This window comes from Stegodyphus dumicola, chromosome X1 (genome assembly GCF_044657685.1).
Source record: "Stegodyphus dumicola isolate Sdum_Otavi_A_Nest chromosome X1, ASM4465768v1".
NCBI lineage: Eukaryota > Metazoa > Arthropoda > Arachnida > Araneae > Eresidae > Stegodyphus > Stegodyphus dumicola.
In genome coordinates, this window is record NC_140780.1 from 95,946,077 (window position 1) to 95,962,030 (window position 15,954).

At 33.6% G+C, this 15,954-nt stretch overlaps 1 protein-coding gene across 1 annotated transcript in view; it reads left to right on the plus strand.

The window, feature by feature from the left end:
• Nucleotides 1–4,460: 4,460 nt before the first annotated feature.
• The window catches only part of LOC118195074 (uncharacterized), a 57,129-nt gene continuing 45,635 nt past the window's right edge, over nucleotides 4,461–15,954 (plus strand). The window contains exon 1 of the mRNA XM_035366308.2: nucleotides 4,461–4,496. The gene's annotated coding sequence lies outside the window, so the exon portion shown is untranslated. The remainder of the gene's footprint in view (nucleotides 4,497–15,954) is intronic.

Here is a 15,954-nt window from a genome sequence, read left to right on the forward strand (position 1 = left end):
TAGCGCTCGTGTTTCAGAAAATTGAAAGTTTATAGTCTTCTGTTAATTTTTTAACATTTTTTTATTACGGGTCGCACACAATGATATTCGCCAAAGGGAGGGTTACTCTGTGGAGGAACTTTAAACAGTACCAGGCTCATACTCACGTGACACATAGGGAAGGGAAACCCACGAAAACGCCCATACAGCCAGCCCATTCACCGGGATTCGAACCCCGGCCCGAGCTAACAGTGTTAAGTGACTTTAGCTTTCCGCAGTTGGTGAGTCAGTTTAACATATTTGAAAGGAGAAAAGTCTAATATGGGCAAGAGAATAAATTATCCTTTCTACATAGCTCATCGAAGAAAGCAAAAGTGTATCATAAACTTTAAATAGACAAAGTAGCATTGTCTGAGAGCTGAATAAGGAATACGGGTTGAGGAATAAAGGCTGAGAGCTGAATTATTTATTTCTCGTCCTTCTCACTGCAGCTGTATTCTTTATTCAACGATGCCGGTGTTAGGGAATTTTAATTAGCATCCTGCTGGCTCACCATTTTGTTTTATACCCACCACTGACTTACTGTGAGTTATTATGTCGTCATTTGCCATCCGATAAGTATAATGCTTAAAGGTTATAATTATTTAATTTAATTTGGGGAAATACGTTTTAAAACTAAGGCAACTGGGTCTTACTTTCCAGTTATACTAAATTAAAAGGTTTATTCCTCATGTTTTTCCTTAACAACTCTTTGGCATATTTCAATGCTTTTTAAAAATAATTGCCTATGATCCAAACTAAATATCGTGTATTTAACTTACCATGCTTTCCCCCTTCACTATGTATGCGTGTTTTATATATAAATATATAATATCTTATGCATTCTAGATTGTATAATATTATCTAAAATCCAGCCTGCACATTCTCAAATGGAAAAAAAGCACAGACCATTTTACTGAATAATTTTATATCTACGATAAGAGAATTGTGTACATTAATTACACTTTTTTAAAAAACTTCACTTTATCTCTAGATTTTTCTAATGCTCCTTGTAACTAAATGTTTGTCCTTTAATTTCATAACCATGTGTTTATCTTCTAATATAAAAACGCTTAATGGGGAAATTCAGTGTGAAGGCAGTAAAAGGTGTTTGAGATTTCACTAAAATAAGACAACTTGAAAATTAAAATAAATTATTAAATGTAAAATAATGTGATGTAATGAATAAATGCACTGATTAATAATGATGTTTTTTCCATGGCGAAATATAGCCATTAGAGGCGCTGACCACTACTAAAGCCGGAAGCGGTGTCACTTTATTATGGATGCCCCGAATAGGAGAGTCATCATTACCTCCTATGAGGGGGACAAACAATTTACATCCATGCCTTCTTCGGGATTCGAAACCGGGACCTTCGGTCCTGCAGTTAGAGTCACTAACTACTTTTGGCAACATAAGCGATAATGTAATAAGGATCGTTTCTTGAATATCTCAGACAAAATTAAAAGCAATCTGTGAATGTTAGTCAAAACGCAAAATTTATTTTATTTTTAAGACAGAAAAACGATGAAGGAATAAACTACTTAACTAGTCATAAATACCATGCAATTTTTATGTACTTTTATGCATAGACTGTAAGAACAGTTTTTAATACAGAACGTATTAACACTATCGAGGTAGCAATGAATAATGGCTTTCAACAATGCGCAAATATTATATTTTTATTTATTTTTGCTCTCTCCTATGTGATTATACCATGCTTATTATGTATGGAAGCAGACAAGATTAATTAAATTAAATTTCTATCGTTCAGATCATGCGTTTGAAACTGCTTAATGGTCTAAATTAATATTAATTACTCTTTTTGTGTTTACATATGTAATTAGAATGAGCATAATCAATGGCAGATGACTGCCTGTCTCAACGTACGTTTTAAGTCAAAGATGTAATTGAATGTAAGTATCACATGTAGAAGTGAATTTATCTTGCAAGCACAGGTAAAAAATTTATCCTTGAAACTGTTTACTTAACAAACTGATCGTTCACAGAAAATGCAGTAAAATAATATTGGAAAGCATAAATACATTTTCAAACCACAAAATGCTGTAACAAATCCATACTTCTAGATTTCATGTCAAAATACTAAGCATAATCTCAAAGATTTCCGCAAAAACAAAAATTGCAGATGCTGAATATAATAAATCTTTTCAGCATATTTAATATTTTTACACCAATTTAATTACATTAGTATTTAATCAATTAATTATTATCATTATTACTGTCATTTTATTAACAACAGAGAGGAGGAAGAATAACAGGCATATAAACGCGCATGAAATCTAAATTTTTCCTAAAATTAGCATCCATTAATATAAAAATATCTTTGCAATTGATTTGCATTTTTGATCTTATTAATCGAAGTTATTTTCGCCATTCTCCGCTGCTTTATGTTTTTGAAATAAGTATTCTCTTCAACATTAAAAATGTTGGCTAACTCTATACATTTTCGAAAAGGCGTAGACCTTATTAGAAGGGAAAGGATCATTTTTCAAACAAAAGGAAGATCTTGATGGTAAACGTTAGGTTTAAAAATGTGACATTTTCAGTAAAGGTCTGATTAATTTATTTGTTATGATAGAATTTCTCTCTCTGAGCAATATTAAAAAAATAAAATTAATTTAGTATAAATAAATTGAACTAAACTATGACTAAAAATGATATGGAATGGGAATTATATGCTTCAAAACATGGTTAGCATTTTTACCAGTGCAATGTTTAAAACTTGCCGCCCAGACGATTTAGTTGTTAGGGAAGCCTGACTGCGATACCGAAGGGCCTGGGTTCGAATCCCGGAGAAGGCATGAATGTAAAATTGTTTGTTCCTTCATAAGAGGAAATATGGTTTTCTCCATGTGGGACGTGTATACCAGACAGTTCCCTTAGAAAGTCCTCCACGAAGGCATCCCTCCTCTTATGCAGATAGCCCTCGAAGCTTTGTCATCACACACACACACACACATAGGAGGCAATAGTGGCCCACCTGTTAGGTGCCTTCATAATAAAGAGACCACCGATCTAGCCTTAGGAGAGGAAGATGTCAACATAGAAGATATTTAAAATTTAAGAAGGACGCGGGTGCAGTGCTTGTTCATACCATCAAGAGCAGCTTCAAAATGCGTCAGTGAAAAGATGCTATATTCAGCAGTTAGGTTACAAACGATTTTCAATTGGACCACATAGGAATATGCAAGTTGCTCTCTATTTTGAATCATTTCATATTTAGCACATATATAAGGCTTACTATTTCCCCCCTATATTCGTAACTAATGGAAATTATGCGTCTATATAAAATGCCAAATTCAAATATTTATTTTGATATATTTTAAATCTCATTTTATTTTATTTCAACTGTTTATTTTTTCTTTTTATATATGAATTAGCTTGCAGAGTCTCTCCGTGATGAAATGTTATTATCTGAAGAAAAGGTACTGATAATTTATAAAAATTCAATTAAAAATTAACATCATATTTATTTTATTATTCTACCAAGATTTATACATGTAGTTACATTTTTGTGAGTTAGATTTTATCATACGTTTCATAGCTGATAAAATTATGATCTCATAGCATACGTTATCAAGCTGAATAATCGAAACCTTAATTCTTTTCTGAAATAAAAAGAATTATTGTGCAAAATTTTAAACTATCAGTTCTTCTATTAACGGTTAAACAAGAATGGATAGCTTAAAAATATTTTTCCTTCTATAATTAAGAACACAACTATCTTTGCTTTAATTTGCTTACTAAAATATATCAAAATGAGAAGTCGGTAATATATTTTTTTATCTTAAATTTACTGTAAGATAAAACAGTGTTATCTAAACGATTGGTTTTCAAATCGGCTTCAAAGTTCCGCAACTTCCAATAATTAATTTTCAGCATTATTTCTTCTTGGCAAATTTCTTGCTAATGTGATAAAATTTACCCTTGAATTATGGCATTTTTTGAATTGATAGAAAACTGTTCATATACTACAAATAGAAGCAAAATTTGGCTTGAAAAAAATTTTATGAATAAATAAAAGAATACTGTATTTAGTCATGCCGTATATTTTACAATAATAAAACCGCAGAATAAACTACAAAACGACTACAGAAATTTCATTTTTTGTCCCTTTTTCTTTTCATCCCCCATTTTTTACTTCGAGCATTACTGATAATTCTAGGAAAATATTAAAAAAAGACGAAGAAAACAGAACGAATTAATGATACCTCTAAAACTTTGATTATGTTGAAAAGATAAATGACGTATTTTCATAAGCCTTGTGAAATTGTCACCTCGTGTGTAACATTTTATATTGGATGGAGTTTTCCTCTCTGGAAGAGGAATGTGTTCTTCCGCGAACGCTGCTTTGTGATTGGTTCTGCTCTTCCTGGCCTCTACTGCAGTGGTCCTAGCGTCTCGTAGCCCATTTCAATTCCCGAGCTCTTATCCTCGTTTGAAGTTTTGCTTGCAGGTAAGCCATCCTTACAGTTAACTTGCCTCCTTTTTGCATATCTGCTACTGCAACTTCCAACAGTCTAGAAAGCAATTTAAAATACCGTTTTTTTTTCTAATAAAAGCATTTTCATTAACAAAATTTAATTTTATATCTTTATGTTTTTTATGCTTATATAAAGGAATTTTTTAAATTTTTTAAAATGCAAATTAGATTATACATTTTCTTCAATTCCCCTAAAAATTCTTTCTTCCTCCTCAAAACAATTCTAACTATTTTCTGTGAAAAGTAAGAAATAAGTTTTTGAAGGATATATTAAATGTTTTAACATTCTTGAGAGTAACTGTTTACTGTAAAATTGTGCATGGCATAAGATATGTGGCTTGCTCATAATTCATAGATGGGAAGAAAACAATCCTGATGTAAATGGAAATGTCTACGTTCTACGTAACGGCATCCGTCAAGCAACGTTTATTAAATATTTAATATATATATATATATATATATATATATATATATATATATATAAAGCATTAGCTTTTTAACATTCCTCTTCAAAATGTTCTCACATTTTTTAAATTAAAAAAAAATTTTAAAAATTTTTGCAGCTCAATGCACAACGTTCTTGACCACTAAGGTCTGTCTAATTTCATGTTGTCTTGCTACTTATATATATATATATATATATATATAAATAGATAGATAGATAGATAATTTGATAGATATACATGCATACACACACACCTTTATATATATATATATATATGTGTGTGTGTGTGTGTATCATTATAACTATTACTTTTATTATTATTATTTTATATAGGAATAAAATTCGCTAAGATTAGAATAATCAAACCTGCAATTATAGAGTTATTGTTATTTTGAATAATTTATTCATTATATGCATGCATACCTTTCTCTTTACACATTATTCCCTAATGTGCTTTTTTAATTGGTTTTCTACCTTTTACACATTTTTCCGTCACATATATTTCTTATTTGATTAAGTGGGTAATTATAATAATATTTAATTTAAATCATTGTCTGTTTCCCGAGTTGCGTTTTACTTGGTTTTATGTAAATGAAGAATTTAAAAAAATTTAAATAGAAAGACCTTCTTCCTTCCCCCCCTTTTTTTGGTTTTGGTTTTACCGTTTTCTTCTTTCTGTTCTTTAACTTTTTTAAACACAGTCTCTTAATAAAACCCAGTAAATTCATAAAAACATTACTAATGTGATAAAATGCTGAATTATATATTCTCATTGCCATTTATTTGTGGAACATTTTAATGAAACTTCTGAAAATAATCTCGTTTTCTGCTTCCGACCTTTTAAATTTCGAGAAAACGAGAGGATGGTATTAGCGTCGCATGTTTTCGGATAATTTATTTAGAGACTCGTTCTTTGCTCTCACCAAAGCAATTAACCCTTAAACTAATAGATATAAATTCTGGTTAAAATATTTTTTTGGAATTTTTTTTTTTCCTTCACCATTTAGGGTAGGCGAAATTAATTTAAAATTAGAGAAAGTGAGAATTTTTTTTCCGTCAGTGATGTAGAAATTCGCGATATCCTGAATGATGCTAATACAGTATTTCAAATATTTCGTCTTCAGCTTTGACAACTACTTTGCGAACAACATTCAAATTATTGCTTTTATATGCGCATTAATAAATTATTATTTTCAACTATAAACAAATTCTGATGCTGATAAGAAAATTCACTTTGAACAATAACATACTTTTATATACAGCTACAACTCTAATTAACTGTAAGAATATTTTTGTTATTTATTGTTACGTTAGAAATAAAGTGTTTATAGAAGGGGTTTATTTGTTTTTTGGCACAAAAGAATTTTTTTCCACCTAAACTTTAAATAATGCTATTTAGGATTTAAAAAAAATATACTAGTATATCCCTTTCGTGCACAAAATTTTAAAAATTCTCAAAGGACATGCGGATTTGGATAACTTTAGTAACAATCCTCCCCTTTTTAATCCTGATGACATTAGCAAGCTAATGGTGTTGTAGATTCTTTGTCGTAGGGCTGGATTCCTCAATATAAACCGTCTGAATGGGTTGATATTGGTGGAAGGCATTGTGATATGAAACCTTTCGGTTAGTGGACATTCCGTAATGTAGTGGTCAGGGCTTCCTTGTGCCCGAATTCGTGATGGCTCGGGTGAAGAAATACTCAGGGAATGGGTCATGTCCACTGATATATCTAGTAAGCTGTGCGGCAGAGCAAAGCCTATTTATGCAGACTTTTAGGAGAGAATCGTACGTACGACGCCCTTTGTCGCTGTTGTCGCATTCCGTTTGCCATTTTTGTAGGGAAATATTCAGAATACGGTGCTTAAGATAGGATCTTGTTGCCGAGAAGTAGCATTTTGTTGCCTCTATATTAGAAGCCGCTTCTTTGGCTAGAGAATCGGCGAGCTCATTCCCCGCATATCCTACATATGCTTTGGTCCAATAAAGCGGTATTTTCAGATGCGTGCTGTTGAAAAGTAATTGTTGTGTGGACCTTACTGGTTGTGAATAATGTGAAGGATTGCGGATCGCTTGTAGCACAGATTGGCTGTCTGAGATTATTTGTATATTTCGGAGATTCTGAGTAATGGCATAGGGGACTGCTTGCTCCAAGGCTAAGGCCTCTGCCTGGAAGACGCTGTTATGTTCCGCGAGGTGCCCCTTCCAGTGATATGTCTGTACAGAGTTAGGGAGACGGACTGGGGCACTTCCTACACCTGCATCAGATTTTGAGCGATCAGATTTGAGCCATCAGCTTTGAGTCGCTGTGCTGTGCCAGTATGACTTTGGTGCCTTTTCCTCTGTCTGTTGGATGGGTGTGGGATACAGTACATCGTAGGTCAAACTCTGTAGGTGCAAATGTGGAGCTATGGTAGGTAATTTTTTGTTGCAGATAGAGTAACTTTCCTAGCACTGCCTCATGCTCAACGTAGATGTGGAGAAGCAGGCCGGTAAAATGTTTAGTGCATCTGTGGAAGTTGTTCGCAAGGCTCTGGTTATAGTGAGGGCAAATGGCCGTTGTACTGAGAGTAGCTGTTTAACTTTGCTTCCTCCTACTGGTGACGCCCAGATGGCAGCGGCGAAGGCAACCATTTTTTCAACTACAGTAATTTTTGGAAGTGAGGATTCCTTCCTCAAGTGGCACCTTTCAGTTGATGTATTTTGTTTGCAATGGCTTGAGTTTTTGTTTTAAGGTATGCTATGTGAGGTAGCCAGGTAAGTCGTTTATCCCATACAAGCCCTAGTAATTTCACTTCATTGCGAAATTTTATGTTTTTCCCATTGATAGGAATGCAATTCTAACTTCCTGACTGGATTCTTCCCGTTTTTAAGAATGAACAGCGCTGTGCATTTGGTCTCGGAGATGGTTAATTTAATACAGTGGCATAGATTTGCGAAGATGGTGCATACTTCCGTGCCAAGTTGCTCAATTTCGTTGCGAGTGTTCCCGCTAATGACAAAGGTGGCGTCATCTGCATAAACAACTGGTTTTGCATATGACGGCCAGGGATGCCTGATCACGTGGTTAAATGTGAGGTTCCAGAGTACTGGGCCTGCACATGAATCTTGAAGGCAAGTTCTGACTTGTGGTTGTCGTATAATGCCATTATTGGCAGAGATGAGAAGTTCTCTGTCTGCAAGATGCGGGGCGACAGAAAACAATTTTAATACATTCTAAATTTTGAACATGTGCTTGTGCAGTACATTTGTTAATCAAGGTTATAAGCTTTCGCTTTTTGGCCAAAAGCTCTTCAGCCCACTTTCATAATCCTTTTTCGGATAGTTCCGACGTCATCCATACCTTGCGGTTAACTTTATAGGAAACAGAAAGAACTTTTATACTTTTTACACATCTTGGCTGTTGAGATTTTCCAGTGATCAAAAGCCTAAGAGATCGAACGGTGACAGTTATTCATGATGACGCCCACAATGGTTTGGTCTGGCATTATCTTGAAGGACAACCCAGCTTCATCAGTATTGAAAATATCGTTTTCTTTGTAGTGGCAAGAGACTTCGTTCTAAATCTGTTTTTCATTTTTTCGCATCAAATGTTTTAAACATTTTCCAATTGTCCAGCACTTTTACTGGAAAATATTCTACTTCATTAATCTATTTAGTCAGCCATTTCAGCATAAAAGGGGCAGTTTCTCTAAAGTGTATATAAAATTTAATGGCTTTTATCTGAAGCATTTGTCCAGTTTTTGACAAAACGAGGCTTTTCTGAATGGTGAACTATTTTAGCGATATTCCTTCAACATCCTTATGCTCGAACGTTTTCAACTTCTAACACGTAGCCAAATTTTTCCAGGAGCAGAAACTATCAAGTGTCGATTTTCCATATAGTATAAACTGCATTTTAAGATAAACTTTATTCCAGCAGATATCAACTTTGCTACAGCCGCTTCGTATTTTATCAATAATGCTTCCCTTATAATCAGTGTAGAGCGCTTTATATTTACAAGTCACCACTCAGCTGAATTTTTGACATAGAAAACTTTCACTAATACAGAGTGAAGAAGAAGATCTAAAGTTTCACAAATCGGGAAAAATTGAAAAACGAAGATAATTTTGCCATTAGCTTGGTTTGGTTTATTTAATTACTGCAAAACACTTCGGGGCTCTCTGCCTAAAGGGAGGGGTTCCGTTCGGGTGGACGTTTGAAAGGAAACTGGCTCATATTCACGTTACACATGAGAAAAACCCATGTAACCACTCCATTCGCCAGGTGTAGAACCCAAGTCGAACTACCAGTACTCAGCTACTTTACCACCCGACCGCTGGTGGGCCAATTTTGTTTTTAACCTGTCGTATTCAGTGTCAAATAGGAGCGCATTTATTTCCTCCAAAATATATAGAAATACAAAGCGAAGGGAAATAGTCATTTAAAAAAACACCTAAATTTGAGGGAAAAAAATTAAAGAATGCGAAAGCCTTTCGTCAGAAGATGGAACTTGGAAGGCGTTCTAAATACTTAAAGAAAGCATACCGATAAAACACGTTGCACGTTAAGATCTAGGTCAATTTTCTTCCTGAAACGTATCCGCGGCGTTTGTACTAGCAAATATATGCTTTACTCCACCAGCGACAGTGCTAACGAGTGCCACTAGTGCCAGAATTGCAGCAGTAAAAATTATTAGTTAATTAAGTTATCAAGCAGTGAGGTATATAAATATTGAAGCTTACATGAATTTATGTATTCAATGTAAACTACGATACATACGAACTTTATGTATCCAAGAATTATTGTATATATATATAAGTGTCAACAACCATACTAAGTACTCATAACTAATGTATATAGGATAATGTAATCAACTAATCAAATGCTTTTATTGCAATCAAGTATTCAAGTATATAACTAGTATTTAAATTTATAAACGGTATTCATAACATAATTATGTACCTATTATGTTTTTATTGCAATCATGTATTCAAGTATATAACTAGTATTTAAATGTATAACGAAAAGCAAAATATTTCTATTCACAAAGAACCTACCGGCATATTCCTCCTTAAGAATCTATTCACTGCTTCCTCTTTCCCTGAAAGCGAAAGTTTCAAACTTTTTATCCTACGTCAGCTTTTAACAGAGCTATATCTTACAATTTAATCGAAGATTCTAAATGTAATCAGACAACATATACACGTTCTTTACTACGTAAAGCAATAAGATCGTTTAAGATATACTTACTGTATCCTAGTTTTCCAAGAACTCAGGATTATCCTTGCCTCACATAGCTTTTAGTTAGAACTCAGAAAAAGGTATTGATAAATATACAGTAAGACCCCGCTTAACGCTGTTTCGTTTAGCGCTGTTTCGGTTTAGCGCTCTTTTATTTCAACCCGGGGATTCCACGAAATCGCTCGCAGCATACGGGGATTCCCCGAAATATTATGCAGCGATAGGTTTCAAATACATATCCGAAAGAGTGTAGTTGTATTTCTTGTTTGGTGCGGTATTGTACAGACATATTTTGAAGGGGTAAATGTGGAAGATGTCGAAGAAATAATTCAAGAAGCAGCGGCTAGTCTTTCTAATGATGAGCTCAAGGAATTAACTGAACAAGAAGAAAACAAAAATGTTGACAGCAGTGACTCAGAACAAGAGCAAAAAGAACTTTCGATAACGTTTGTAAAAAGGAGTTTGTCTACCATAACTGAAATAATGGATCAATTCATTGAAAATGATCCGAATTTTGACAGGAGCTCAAAAGTAAGGCGTGGTGTTAGAGATGCTCTATCCGTTTATGAAGAACTTTTAAGAGAACAACGCAAAAGAAAAAGGCAAACAACATTAGATGCTTTTGTCACAAAAAGGCAGAACACTGAAAACGCGGAAGGCTAACTAAATAGGACTGACTTAGAATTTCATTTGTTTTTTTTAAGAATATTCGTTTTGTTATTTATAGTTTGTTTATATTTTTGCAAGAAATAATAATGTGGTATTAATTTGGGTTTTAGGAAATAAATGTTTGGTTTTATTTTTATTAAAAAAACATACTTTTTAAATTTAATACCTAACCAATTTCCTAGCCATCTTCCCCTAACCCCAATATTTACATGTAAAGATAGCCTCGTTTAGCGCTGTTTCGCATTACGCTCTACATTGATGGAACGTATCCCCCGCGTTAAGCGGGGTCTTACTGTATAAGAATTTAACACGAAGGTGATTTTAGCTATCATAGTAGCTTAAACATAGGTGATTTTAAGTATTAATAAATTTTTAATTAAAACTTGAAGAAACTCTGTAAAAAATTGTAAAAAATGAAAAAAATTCAGCCGAATGATCTACGAAGTTTGTTATATCCTATTTTCGTACATATGATGTTTGCTGTAGCCGCACAAAATAACAGTACCAGGTGGTTCATTACTTAAACACAGGGGTTCTTTATACATCGGATTTGCATTAACCGGGTACGACTGTATGTGCATTTAAAAAAAAAAAAACCAATAAAAATCTAAAGTACCTTCAACTATTCAGAGAAAGTAAAAGAACATGGATCTTTTGCTGACATTAAATGATTTGTTAATAACTATCTGGAAATAAATAAAATATGATCAAATTTTAAAAGAAAAGATCTTGAAATCCTTGAACTTAATTGTTAACTGTTATGAAAAACTTCATAAATAATCAAATTTAGTTATTAAGATTATGTTTAGAAATGTAATAATTTAATTACTTAAATTTAAGCATTAAATATAAAACTGCTGAAATAAAAATAGCGTAAGATAAACTTATTTCAACAAATACTGTAGAGCGTTTAGCAGTGGGGATATGAAAAAAGAGCTCTCTCCTCGACGAGACGTGAACTCCAGGGCCTTCAATTACTCGTCGGATGGGCTTTTCAGTTATGCCACGAATGTATGCAATAAAGAGGCAGAGAATCTTACGATATTATAATCTCCTAGAACCTCAACATAGCTTTTCATTACCAACTTATTTTAGACTAGGATTACTTTAGGATATTTACATTTGTATCTTTTTTTATACTTTTACATTTTCCGAGATTTTCCAAAGCTGTATTTCGACACAGGAACTAACATAAGCTATCTCAATTTGTAGGCCAAAGAATTTCCGGTCTCTTTTTCCAATTCTTGTTTGAAATTACCGATGGTATATATAAATGTTTGAAATTTGTTACCGATGATACATACACAATCCAAAGAAGCAGCATTAAGTTTTATAGAATTATTATAAAATAATTGCGACAAATGCTGGATACTTTAAATAACAAATACACAATTAATATTTTCACATTACTTACTGATTCTTGTGATCATATTTTATGTTCGAATTCTGCTTATTTGGAAAACATTTTCAAGGTAATTATGAAAAGAATTAAACACATAATATTGTTGATTTAAACGAATAAGCATTCGTTAAATTAGTATTTGATACATAACATCACATTTAAAAAACGTAAAGGAAACTTGCGCTTTTACCGATTGCATAAATTTAGGTTTCAGCATTAAATTTGTATCAGAATCACAGAAAGATATTAACGTTTTCTTAATATAAATCAGAAATAATGCTTTCTAGTCGATTTAGGCCATACGATCTAATAAACAATTGCTCGTCCTTTAGTGGTGGTATTGATTTTTCACGCCCTTTTTCACAGAATTTTCAAACGGGGTCTTTCGGAAAGCAGTCACTGACCGCATTCGCGTCTGTGACGTCACTTACATATCCCATTTAGAAAAGATTTCGGAGAAATCCGAGCTTTCGCAGTCCGCCATGTTTGAACGTGTGTGTACTATGCTGTGAAAAGTAATTTGTATCGTAAAAAATTCCGGAATCCAAAAATTCTGAACTCTTTTGTGAAGTGGTACTCTCTTTAGAGGGATATTTATAAAGCATCAGTCTGTGAGAACTTCTCGGAGAATGAAAAAATATTAAGAAAGGTACATCGTTTAATGATAATTATTCCACTAAATAACATTAGCGAATGTTAGATTAATGTCTTTGCACTGACTTTTAGTTGAATTAATGCACAATTAAACTGACGGATTTAGCATCTTAAAATAAATAATTGTAAAAACAGCAATCACATACCTAAAATAATGGACATTAAGCGGCAATTCTGAAGCCCATCTGCATGCATATCCTAAATAACTGAGCTATACTTTCAATGTTTATGTATTAAAATTACTATGCACAATCTGCCAGACGCGTTAAAATCAGGATTTTCTACATTAAATACTGCAACCTGCCAAACAAATACCTTGGCCTTGAGGCCGCAACGTAAAACACCTTTTAACATTTAATTTTTCATTTCGTAGAATAAAAGATTACTTTTCAGGTTACTGCAAAGATCTGTTTCATCTGACATTTCTAGATTCACCTTGATCTTTGCAACCATATTAAAATTCAAGCAACGCTGCGCATGGGATGATTGCATTTAAATAAGTGATAAAATACTACGGCGTTGAAGAAAAGATTATTCATAACATGCGTAGAGACGATTAGCTTCAAATTTGCTTTATTTTTAAGTGAAAAATCTTCTTGTTACTGAACGTTTAACCCACTTTCCCACTTTTTAAAGTCTAATTATAATTTACACATTTTGCTAGCTACTTTAATGAGTTTCAGCTTTGGATTTTAATTCTGTATTATTCGATAAAATGTTTTAAATCCTTTGTACATTACATTTGAAACATGATAACTGAGCGCATTAATGAATTTATTTCTCTGAAAAGAATATGGATCTTCTATATAATACTATGTAGGTCCATAAAAAACTAAGAATTTGTCTAACATAAGGGATTTAATTTGATTTCATTATTACATCGAATCATTCCTGCATGTTTCATAGAAATATTATTATTTCTTTGCCCAAATTAAATTACGAACCTCTAAATGGAATGGTGAAATTGAACTGCACTTGGTTTAATGCAGTAATACTTTAATACAGCCGGACGTTAAAACTGCCATACCACGATGAAAAATAGTTTCTAGAATCATACCTATTTTACAAAACATATACATTTTTAGGTTATAGTGGAATAATGAAATGATTAAAATTTCGGGTAATTTTGAGGTACAACGCAGAAATAAGTATCCTGAGCATCCGCCTCAGTTAGCATTAGCAGTTATCATATGGCGGAGCACTAAGTCGAACAGGTTTTGGATGGTACTTAAAAGTATTACAGTGCACGCGAATTCATTTCTCTGTAAATTATGTGTTCTACGGATTGTCGGCAGCTGTTGCGCCAGTCTGTATGCAACCATTGACCAGACGTTTTCAAATGGTGAGAGATCTGTTGAACGCACCGGCTCAAACAGCAGGTATGTCCTTTGCGTATTGAAGAAACGCATGACACCGTAAGAAATGTGTAATTTCAAACTATCTTGTTGGAAGGTAGGGTGTCAGAGGCACCCACGATATGGTACAGTCATGGGCATTAAAGCCTCAATAATGCGACAGTTTTCATTTAAAGTGTTAGATATGCAGATCTGAAGTAAACGAAGTGTGTACCCAGTGACACCTCATACCATCAATTCAGAGTCTGGACCAGTACGACGATGAAGAATGCAAGCTCCTAGCATTTGTCCTGCTGGTGCCTCCACGCAAAGATATCTCCGTCATGCTGCGTAAAACAAGATTCGTTATAAAAGACAACATCGCGTCATTGATCCGCTCACGTATATCGATGAACGCACCATTGTAACACTGACTGATTCCTGTGCTGCAGAGTCAAGGAAATAAAAAGCAATTGCCTCCTTCCCGACAACCTATGATCTGGCAGACATCATGGCACCATACGTGCTACTATTTCCTGCTGCGAAATTCACCCTTTTCCTGATACAGATTATATGTGATGTGGCCGTGTGGTCCCTAACAGTGATACGAACGTTGTGTTTGTCGTTTGGAATACTGGTGTCGTTTCGTATGATCCTTTTGGGCCCACTAACGGCAAATTCTCATTAATAGTCGTTAGATCTCGACCAACGAGAGCAGCTGCTACGCGCTACGGTGATCAGTAATTCTCCCTCGGTATAATTCTGAGATCTGCTGATATAAGTTGCTTCTTTTTATACGATGTATGAAACGCGATTAAAAAAAAATGAATCTGATGTTTTGTACTGGTTTGAGGTACCATTACTCTTACGTGGACCTATCTCAGGCTGTGAAATGCTAATCATATCCCAGCAGGTTCTATGCTTCGTGAAAATTTCCCTTTTTTTTTCATTTCTTCATGGCATAGTAATTTTCATGGATAACAGTGTACTTTACAAAATACAATTTAATCGGTAAATTTACTTCATTATGCTAAATATAAGGTAAATATTGTAATTTGAGGAGGGGATATGCCACCAAACTGAAAACTAAAATTTTGTTAATGTATTCATTACAAAATTGCACTTATTATGCAAAACGATCACTCATTTTTCTGTTTGTAATGCCAATAATTTAATTATAATGAGATAAAACGTTTGAAAGTTCTCAGTTTGAAACTCTGTGATGAATTACAGTCAGGGAAAAATCTGAAAAATTAACACATAAAATTAAAATTTTGAATTATTGGTTTACAAGATTGTAAGATCTAGAACAATTTCCAAATAAATTAAAATATAAGAGTAGTGCTGGACTAACAATTTAATTTAGGGCTATCTAAAGGCTGACTCAACAAACATACTCTTTGATATACTTATTAAATGGTCAAAAAGGCGTATCAGCGACTCAGTGTAACAGCTAGGACAAACAGTAATGTAAGCTGGGTAGCGAAATCACGCTGTGAATAAACTACTCGATTCATCTGACTTTATACTCACTTCACATAATTTAAATTTGCATTCTGGCCAGGAAATGCGAGGGGAAAATGAAAGGTTCAGGAAAAGTACCAAACTTAAAGTAATTTGTTATGAAAACTAAGGAAAACTCTACAAGATAACCAACATATTAAATGTTCATTACTGGAATGTTAGATTCTTGTTGCCATAA